This window comes from Oryctolagus cuniculus, chromosome 5 (genome assembly GCF_964237555.1).
Source record: "Oryctolagus cuniculus chromosome 5, mOryCun1.1, whole genome shotgun sequence".
Lineage (NCBI taxonomy): Eukaryota > Metazoa > Chordata > Mammalia > Lagomorpha > Leporidae > Oryctolagus > Oryctolagus cuniculus.
This window is the reverse complement of record NC_091436.1, coordinates 53537817-53548225: the sequence shown is the minus strand read 5'-3', so window position 1 is coordinate 53548225 and position 10409 is coordinate 53537817. Positions and strand designations below refer to the sequence as shown.

The 10409-nt window shown below is 40.9% G+C and overlaps 1 pseudogene; it reads right to left on the bottom strand.

Moving 5' to 3' along the window:
- Positions 1–5327: 5327 nt before the first annotated feature.
- Positions 5328–6228, bottom strand: LOC100337813 (cysteine-rich protein 2 pseudogene; annotated as a pseudogene).
- Positions 6229–10409: the final 4181 nt, after the last annotated feature.

Genomic DNA, 10409 nt, shown 5'->3' with positions numbered 1-10409 from the left:
CTTTTTTTTTGATTCAAAAGGGAAGTTATTCTGCACAGCTGAACAAAGTTGGAGGTAGTTAGCAGGCAAATGATATACCCACAGGAGCCAGAGATCAGAAGCTCTTTCCCAAGGACCACACAGGGAATCTGTTCGGCCCTTAGAGTGGGCTCAAATTCTCCTTCAGTCTCCCACTGGGTTGCCAAAGTTACGGAATTGTAGTGTCTCTGGAGAGTGCTCACGTGAATTCCGTGAGTTCTCTCCCCCACCGTCTCTTTTTTCACAGTCTCAGTTCAGTAGCACCATAAATTTACTAAGTCCTAATCTCCTGTTAATTCGCCCCACCCAGAGTCAGGTTTTACTGCTAGGCTCAGGGCCGGTGCAGACCTGAGGTCGCTCTGCTTATGACGTATGTCCAAGATGGCGCCTGCTCTTTGTCTTGCTCGCCCTTGAGAGGTGAGCGGAGAGAGAGAAACCCGTGTCCGTACCAGTCACTTTTTTTTTTTTTTTTCCCTCTCTCTTTCTTCCAGTTAGCTTGGTGAAGTCCCCCCCGCCCCGGGGGTCGTTCCCTCTAGTCTCCTCTCTCCGCTTGCCTGCCGGTGTCTCGGGTTATTGAGGTTCGGCTCACCTCGCGTTCCAGCGCTGGTGTGTTGAGTCTGCCGCTGATGTCCCGAACTGTGGGCTCCCACGCTCTCCACGCAGGTCTGCTCCCCTTCCAGCGCCGATGTGTGGACTCGGAGCCCTGGACGTCCCAAGTCTCCCCGCTGTTGCACTCCCCTTCGAGCACTTGCGCGCAGACCCTGCAGCTTGCGCAGCTCAGTCCCGCAGCTCGGCTTCTGAAAATGCATATTTTTTAAAAAAAAGATTAAAGGGATAAACCCAAAATAATGGAATTTCAGTTACCTGCAAGGAGGGTTTGGGAGAAATACTGCATGAGATCAGTCATGGGGGGCTGGATTGGAAGAGGAGCAGCCGGGACTAGAACTGGCGCCCATATGGGATGCCGGTGCCACAGGCCAGGGCTTTAACCCACTGAGCCACAGCGCTGGCCCCCACTGAGTTCTTTTCTACATGGTAGACAAATAAGGTAGAGTTTATCAAATAAATTTTGTTCAGGAATCTTGAACTGTACTCCCTATAATCACATATTCCCTAATACAACATTATGCACACAATACAGAAGTTTAAAATGATGAAACATCTATTTCTTTTTACCCAGATTGCTGTATTGGACTAATAGTTGAGAGTCATAAAAATATTCTTTTTACCCTGCAAATGTTGGTGTTACAGTATTTTGAGCCTTCTTTTATTTTATTTTGGCCAAAATATGATTTCCTCAGGAAACATATCCATTTTCTTCAGAGAATTTACAAATAATCATCACTGTTAGTTGTTTGGTGTCCATCTCTTCTATTGTACTTGTAAAATATTTATTATTTGTTTATTTATGTGTTTTTTAACTTTTTATGTAATAAATATAAATTTCCAAAGTACAGTTTATGGATTACAATGGCTTTCCCCCCTCATAACTTCCCTCCCACCTGCAACCCTCCCATCTCCCGCTCCCTCTCCCATTCCGTTCACATTAAGATTCATTTTCAATTATCTTTATATACAGAAGATAAATTTGGTATATATTAAGTAAAGATTTCAACAATTTGCACCCACACTGAAACACAAAGTGTAAAATACTGTTTTAGTACTAGTTATAACATTAATTCACATTGGACAACACATTAAGGACAGAGATCCTACATGAGGAGTTAAGTGCACAGTGATTCCTGTTGTTAACAATTTGACACTCTTGTTTATGGCGTCAGAAATCCCCCTAGGCTCTAGCCATAAGTTTCCAAGGCTATGGAAGCCTCTTGATTTCACTGACTTCGATCTTATTTAGACAAGGTCATAGTCAAAGTGAAAGTTCTCTCCTCCCTTCAGAGAAAGGTACCTCCTTCTTTGATGGCCCGTTCTTTCTTTCTACTGGGATCTCACTCGCAGAGACCTTTCATTTAGGTTTTTTTTTTTTTTTTTTTTTTCTATCACAGTGTCTAGGCTTTCCATGCCTCAGGTACTCTCATGGGCTCTTCAGCCAGATCCGAGTGCTTTAAGGGCTGATTCTGAGGCCAGAGTGCTGTTTAGGACATCTGCCATTCTATGAGTCTGCTGTGTATCCCACTTCCCATGTTGGATCCTTCTCTCCCTTTTTCATTCTATCAGTTAGTATTAGCAGACACTAGTCTTGTTTATGGGATCTCTTTAATTCTTAGACCTATCAGTGTGATCAATTGTGAGTTGAAATTGATCACTTGGACTAGTGAGATGGCATTGGTACATGCCACCTTGATGGGATTGTTTTGGGATCCCCTGGCACGTTTCTAACTCTACCATTTGGGGCAAGTCCGATTGAGCATGTCCCAAATTGTACATCTCCTCCCTCTCTTATTCCCACTCTTAATAATTAATAGAGATCACTTTTCAGTTAAATTTCAACACCTAAGGATAATTGTGTGTTAATTACAGAGTTCAACCAATAGTGTTAAGTAGGACAAAAAATACTAAAAGAGATGAAGTATTAATTTGTTTATCAACAGTCAGGACAAGGGCTGATCAAGTCACTGTTTCTCATAGTGTCCATTTCGCTTCAACAGGTTTCCTTTTTGGTACTCGGTTAGTGGTCACCAATCAGGGAGAACATATGATATGATATTTGTCCCTTTGGGACTGGATTATTTCACTCAGCGTGATGTTTTCCAGTTTCCTCCATTTTGTTGTAAATGACTGGATTTCATTGTTTTTGACTGCTGTATAGTATTCTATAGAGTACATGTCCCACAATTTCTTTATCCAGTCTACTGTTGATGGGCATTTAAGTTGATTCCAGGTCTTAGCTATTGTGAATTGAGCTGCAATAATCATTAAGGTGCAGACAGTTTTTTTGTTTGCTAATTTAATTTCCTTTGGGTAAATTCCAAGTAGTGGGATGGCTGGGTTGTATAGTAGGATTATATTCAGGTTTCTGAGGAATCTCCAGACTGATTTCCATCATGGCTTTACCAGTTTGCAAATGTGTTTGTTTAATTTGAGAGAATGAGAGGAGAGAGAAGGAAAGAAAGTAAGGGAGTTGGGGTGGGGAAAATGGTTTCCCATTAACTTTTTTAATCCCCAAATGCCACAGCAGCCTGTGTTAGACCAGGTCAAAGTTAAAGCCAGGAACTCAATCTGATTCTCCCACATGAGTGACAAAAACCCAGCTATTTGAGCCATCACCACTGCCTTCCAGGATTTGCATTAACAAAAAGCTGGAGATGGGAAATAAACCCAGATACTCTGATGTGGCATGCAGACATCAGAGATTTAAATTTATTTATTTGAAAGACAGAATTACCAAGAGAGGTCGAGACAGAGAGAGAGGTCTTCCATCCACTGGTTCACTCCCTAGATGGCCACAATGGCCAGAGCTGAGATGATCTAAAGCCAGGAGCCAGGAGCCAGGAGCTTCCTCGGGGTGTCCCAGATGGGTGCAGGGACCCAAGGACTTGGGTGATCTTCTACTGCTTTCCCACCCCATAGCGGAGAGCTGGAGAGCTGGATCGGAAGAGGAGAAGCCAGGTCTTGAACCAGTGCCCATATGGGATGCCAGTGCTTCAGGCTAGGGCTTTAACCCTCTGCGCCTCAGCGCCAGCCCCAACTAATAATGTCTTAAACACTAGACCAGACACCCTCCTTCCTCTGTTATATTATAAAACACTGTGAAGCTAAATAATGTATCTATGTTTACTGGAACATACTCAATATCTTATATAGAGCCTGCACATAATAGACACTCAATAATTAGTTATTGAATGAATGAAAATGTATATTGGAACAGCACTGAAATGTATAATTATAGCTTAGCCTGTGCTTCTTAGATGGATGAATGTAGCTTTAGGAATCCTGCAGCACGCAGAAATATTCTGAGCGCTGAATATTGGTAAAGATAATTCACAAGCTAAAAGCAGAAACTCCAAGTTTATATTAGTGTTCTCCACTTTGAAATGTCATAATGAGGATTTGTTTGGGAAATCAGTAACATCTGCTTCCTTATTTATTCATTCTTTGCTCTTCTCTCTTAATGAGGCTATATAGCAAGCACCTGTCTGATTGTGAGCACAAGAGATTGTTTACCACCTTCTTGTTATTTGTTTTCAACAAACATACTCCACCAGGTTCACGGTTCATGTTATGAATGTGGCATGTGTGTATTTTAAGGAAAAATATGTGCTACATACAGCTCTTTTACAAACGCTCATTTATTTATTTGAAAAGCAGAGTGGGGAGGAGTGAGAAAGATTGATATTTCATCCTCTGGTTCATTTCTCAAATATCCGCAACTCAGTAAAACAAGGAACAGTCCAAACCAAATATCTAATTTGACAAAACATTAGGAAATTATGTTATAGGAATAGGCTATCAGTGAATTTTCTGTAAGAGTTGCTTAGGAGTAGAATAGTTGCAGTTATATGCTTCTACATGAATATAAACAAAAATATGGGGTTGGCAGTTTTGCATGGGCGATAGAACATTGGTAAGAGACAAAAATCAGGCTTCTTCCTTGAGATTCCAGGAAATTAACAGCTTTAATACCTCAAACAAAGACAGACAGCTATGCGTAGACTAGCTAGTGAATTATTGCAGATCTGGCTGCTTTGGTTGGCAAGCAATCGTTGAAAGTTTTCTTCAAAAGCTTCCTTGTAGAAAGAGATAATAGAGCTATTTAAAACAAACAGGTACGTGCTTGCTTTGGCAGCACATATACTAAAACAAACAGGTAGAAACCTCTGTTATGATCAAAGACAGTGTAACAGATAACTAACAGATAAATTTATCTATGACTGCTATATAGAATTCTGCTTGGTTAAATTTTTTTAATAGGCAAATCATTTGATTTAACACTGCAAATTCTTCAATTGGTCCTCAAATATTATAGAAAAAATAACCCTTTAAATATGCAAAGTAGAATATTGAAGCTGTAAACAAGAAATGAGATTGAATCATAAATATGCTTGTAGTGAAAACTATCATTGAATCTCTTGCAGTGTTAACAGTAAATTGATTATGTAGCAATGTAGTGCTTTGGGGAAGTATAGTGAGAAATTGGGCCATTTATACTGATCATTCTATTCTGAGAATTGCTTGCTTTATCTGAATTAGCTTCAGAAAATTATCTGGCAATTGAACAAAGTTACTTTTCATTTGCTTGTGGATGCTTCCTTCCTTTTCTTGCTGAAGATATTAAACAATGCCTCTAGTCTATTCCTTTATTCGACAAATACTTATTTACTCTTTTTTTTTTTCTGTCCTCCCACACTTTATTGACAGCACAGGTCTGCGCGGCTGGGTGTGGCCCACGTGAGGGGCGCTGTGAAGCATGGGGGGGGGGGGGCATAAATAACATGGGAGGAGGTGGCAGGAGAGAGAGAGCCTCCGGGGACCCTCCGGGACAAGGGCAGGCAGGGGGTGGCTCCCTCCTGCTCCAGCGCCCACCAGCAGGCAGGGGGACGCTGGGCAGGGCAGAGCCCAGCGGGGATTGAGGCCGAGGGGCCCTGCTCCTGAGGCTGGCTGGTGCCTTCAGGGGCGTCGTAGATGTAGCTGCCCACTGCTCCGCTGTTCACTCCCTTGGGTCCGAAGAGTATTCCATAGCAGGGCTTGTGGCAGTAAGGGCTGGCCATCGTGCTCCGCGTGCCCGCTCGGCGTCAGCGTCTTCCCACAGCGCTTGCATCGCAGGCATGGCCGGTGCCAATCCTTGCCCAGTGACGTCACCTTCTTGGCGAAATACACTCGCTTGTTGCAGCGAGGGCACACTTGGGCTCCCCGGTGAAGGTGGTGACGCTGGAGGCTTTGCTGGGCCCCTTCAGGGGGCCACTCGCCACCGCTCTTCAGGTCGGGCGGCGGGGACCTCGATGGGGCCGGTGACTGCAGGCCCCTCGGCCGGGGTTTCTCGTAGATGTAGATGTAGGAGCCGGCACCGCCGATGTTCACGCCTTTGGGTCCGAACAACATGGGTAGCAGGGCTTGTGGCAGAAGGGCTTCCTGTCACGCTCGGCGTGGCCGCCTGGCGTCAGCGTCTTGTTGCAGCGCTCGCACTTGAGACAGAACTTGTGCCAGTCCTTGCCCAGGGAGCTCACCTTCTCAGCGAAGTACACCGTCTTGTCGCACTTGGGGCACTTGGAAGCCATTGTCGGTGCGCCCAGTCGGCCCGCGCCCTCCGCCCGCGCCTCCGCCCGCCCCGCCGCCAGACGTCCCTATTTACTCTTTGTTAGTCATTGTTCTGTGTGTCAGAATAAACCAACAAAACAGGAGGTAAAATCCCTCATGAATTTTATATTTTGTTGAGAGAAGAGGACAATTTAAAATGTGTTTTTATAATATTTTAGAAGGTATTAAGAAGATTGTGAAGAATAATAAAATAGTGAAGGGGCATAGAAAGTTCCAGGCTAGGGATTTTAGTCAGGCAAGGTGATCAATCAAAACTCTGGTCAGAAGATGACATTTGGATAAAAACCAAAGGTGGAGAAAACCATGTGATGTGGGAGGCCAAGTCATCCAGGTAAGGGAGTACGAAGGGCTGAAGAGGCAGCCCAGTAGACCAGCGAGGGGGCAAGTGAATTTGGAGTAGAGTGAGCAAGAAGGAAAAAGAGATGAGGTCAAGAAACACCAAGAGACTGTATCGTGAAAGCTGTTCAAATCTTGATAAGGACCATGAGTTTTGCTTCATTAACAGAAAGTCAAGGGAAGTTTTTTTAGTAAAGTGATATATTCTGATTCTGATTTTTAAAGGGCCTTTTTATTTCTCTGTTGAGAATAGGTTAGAGGCTGCTTGGTAACTTTTGGAATAATTCAGGCAAGGAGATACCAGTTTTGATGACCCTGGAAGTAGTGGAAGAAGTGAGAATGAGTCAAATTCTGAATAGATTTTAAAAATGGAGCCACAAGTTTTATTGACACAATGAACATGGGATATAAGAAAAAAGAGAGTCAATGATGACTAAGTTTTCATTGTGAGCAACTGGAGGCACCAAGTTGCTATTACTTGGAATGAATAAGAATGAAAGAGAAGCAGAATTAGAATGAGAAATACCAGAATTTCGACTTTGGATTTTGCAGTTTGAAATGTCTACAGTTTTCACATTTAAGTGAAGAAGTCCAGTAGGAAATAGAATGTAAATGTAGAGTTCAGAAGTGATTTTTGGGACTAGGAATATAAATATAAATAATTAATATATAGATGATATTAAAGCTATGAAACTGGAAGAGATCTTCATTAAAAGTTTGTGTATATGTTAAAGAGATGAGGTATAAGGACTTACCCTTAAAACAAATGACAGGGAAGCTAGAAGAATAAATAATGAGGTGAAGCAACCAGTGAGGTATAAGGAGACTCAGTAGATGAAAGAGGTATTTCTAGGATTGATCCATCTTATCAAATATTCCACAGAAGAAATAAGATGAGATCTGGGATTTTTTTTTTTTTTTTTGAGATCTGGGAATTGACTACTATTTTTGGCAATGTTGAAGACACTGATGATCTTGAAAAGAGTAATTTTGGTGGAGGAATGGGGGTAAATTAACATACAATAATAACACAAATGGTCACCTCCAGACTGATGGTTCAGTTATTGTAGGCTTATCAGGTTAATATTGTACTATTTGAAATATTCAAAAGGCTAGCCTATTAATCAACTATTCAAGCATCAAAATATTATTAATCCTTTGCCTATAAAATGTAATGAAATATAATAGATAATATTCATTGAGAATTTATCCTATTTCAGCCACTATGCTGAAAGTTCTACAAGATAGGTCCTATTTTTTTTTTTTTTTTTTGACAGGCAGAGTGGACAGAGAGACAGAGAGAAAGGTCTTCCTTTGCTGTTGGTTCACCCTCCAACGGCCGCCGCAGCCGGTGCGCTACAGCCTGCGCACCGCGCTGATCCGAAGGCAGGAGCCAGGTGCTTCTCCTGGTCTCCCATGGGGTGCAGGGCCCAAGCACTTGGACCATCCTCCACTGCACTCCCTGGCCACAGCATAGAGCTGGACTGGAAGAGGGGCAACCGGGACAGAATCCAGCACCCCAACCGGGACTAGAACCCGTGTGCTGGCGCCGCAAGGCGGAGGATTAGCCTAGTGAGCCGCGGCGCCGACGTCAAGATAGGTCCTATTAACATGCCTATCCCAGCCTGGAAGGGACTATGTAAGTTGTTGAAGTTGGCATGGCCTAAATGCTTCAGCTGGGATTCAGCTCCATATCAGTCTGGATGCAGAGCCTTAGTTCTTACCTTCCCTAATCCATATCCATTCCTTAATTACCCAAGAGACACAAGTCCTTAATCTCTTACTGATGTCTGTTCTAGATGCCCTGCTATAGAGAGAATTTAGTGGAGCTTTTGGATGAATTTATCAAACATTCCAGAAGAAAGATGTCGTATATTTAAAGAAAACAAAACACCACAACATCTTATGCTGAGATTCTTTCTTATCCATTTCTTTTGATCAGTGTGACTCCCATGGTGATTTCTATCCATTGAGAAAAATTAGTGTCCTTCATGACAGTCATTTCTGTGTCTATGTGTCTTATTGCATATGATTGAAGCAAATCCTCCATATACTTAAAACATTTCTTTAACTGGAGAACTTTCTACTTGGAACTTCCCTTAGCCACTCTTTTAGGATGGGTCTTCAGGTGATAAATTCCCCTAGTTTTCCTTCAACTGTGAATGTCTTACTTTGCCTCATATTTTTTTAAGGACAATTTTACTGGTAATAGGATTCTGGCTTCCCAGGTTTTTTTTTTTTTTTTTTTTTTTTTTTTTTTTTTTTTTTTTTTTTTTTCAGCACTGAAAAATTTGTTCCACTTTCTTCTCAGTAGTGGAAGTCAATACTTTTATTTTAGTACTTGTTGCATAAACAATTATTATAGCAGTATTATAACACTTGTCTATCCATCTGTGTTTTCTATAATTTTTGAATTCCTTGAGAATTAAAGTCTAGCTCCCAAATGCCAAGTACATTCTGTCCAGTAGTGTGTATGCCACACAGAGTTGTAGAACAAATTGATCTTGAAATAATATTCTGATGCTAATACTTAAATGAATACTGAATATTTGATTTATGCAAAGAATTTTAAGTTATCAACTCCTTGAAGTGAGCACTTTTTATTATAAATAGCTTTCCAATTAAGACACACATTTGTGAGATAAATAGAATTTACACTTTGCCAAAGGAAAGACAGAGTGAATCTTTCATTCTGCTTTTGTTCTGATCAAGTGTCTGTCCTGCCAAAATGACTAGAAAAATTGCCAGTTATAAAAATTCATGTCTTTTTCATTTCTCAATTTTCCTCCACAGATGCACTACAGGTCTAAGGAAAATTTAAAATGGTGAACAGCTTGGCTACACTGTCTGTATCCTGAAATAGATAAAATTTTGAAAGGACTACACCCTATTTCTCAATATTTTTCTGTTATTATATTTATCCTAGAATATTTAGATAAAATGGGGAAAAAGATAAAATGCAAACTGTCTTTCTCTTAGTAAATATTATCTTAATGAGGTGTGGCTGAAACATCTGACTTGAAATTCATGGTTGTTATCTTAGTGTATCTCTAACAATAACAGAATATATGTATCTTGAAAAACACAGAAGATCAAAGGTTGGCTGTTTGTTCAAAGACAGTAAAGGGACAAACATGAAAAGACTAATAATTATTTTCTAACTTTTGAACTTTGTTACTATTTCTTAGTATATTTTTGCATTTTGCTTTCATGGTTAGTTTAAAATAACTATAATTTGCCCTAGTAAATAAGAGATGATAAAAGCATTTTCTCATGGTCGTAAAGTAAACAGAAAGCCTTCACTCTACTTCAGAAAATCTTCCAGGAGATACAAGGAAAAAAATAATTCAGTGAAGGATAGCATCTGAAGGGAGATTTCTGATAACTTAGAAAAAGTGAGCTACTAGAAGAAAAGACCAAGAATTAAAAGGTCTACATTTATGTTTCCCAAACTGTTGTTTAAGCTGGTGTTAACAGTAGTTCTCTGATACATTGATTTTTATGTATAAATATAATGGTAAATGTTGGGTTGAACTCAGTTACCAGATTATTTTCTCAAGAGCTCTCACTTAACCCTTATCTATCCCAGATATAGGCCATATCCAGACAGATACAGGCTGCAGCATTCTCCAAACCTGGAAAATGAAATGTGTTGCCATTGAGTCTTCACTGGTTATTTTTGACCTTGCCATCTGCTTCCTGTCACAGATCCATAATCATCTGGGCAAATTTTCCACAATATTAATACCCAAAGTAGTTTCAACTTGTTCCAGAGTCCATTGGTCCAGGGAACTAAAGGAGAACTTTGAAACAAACAAAAACTGGCTCATTATTTATTT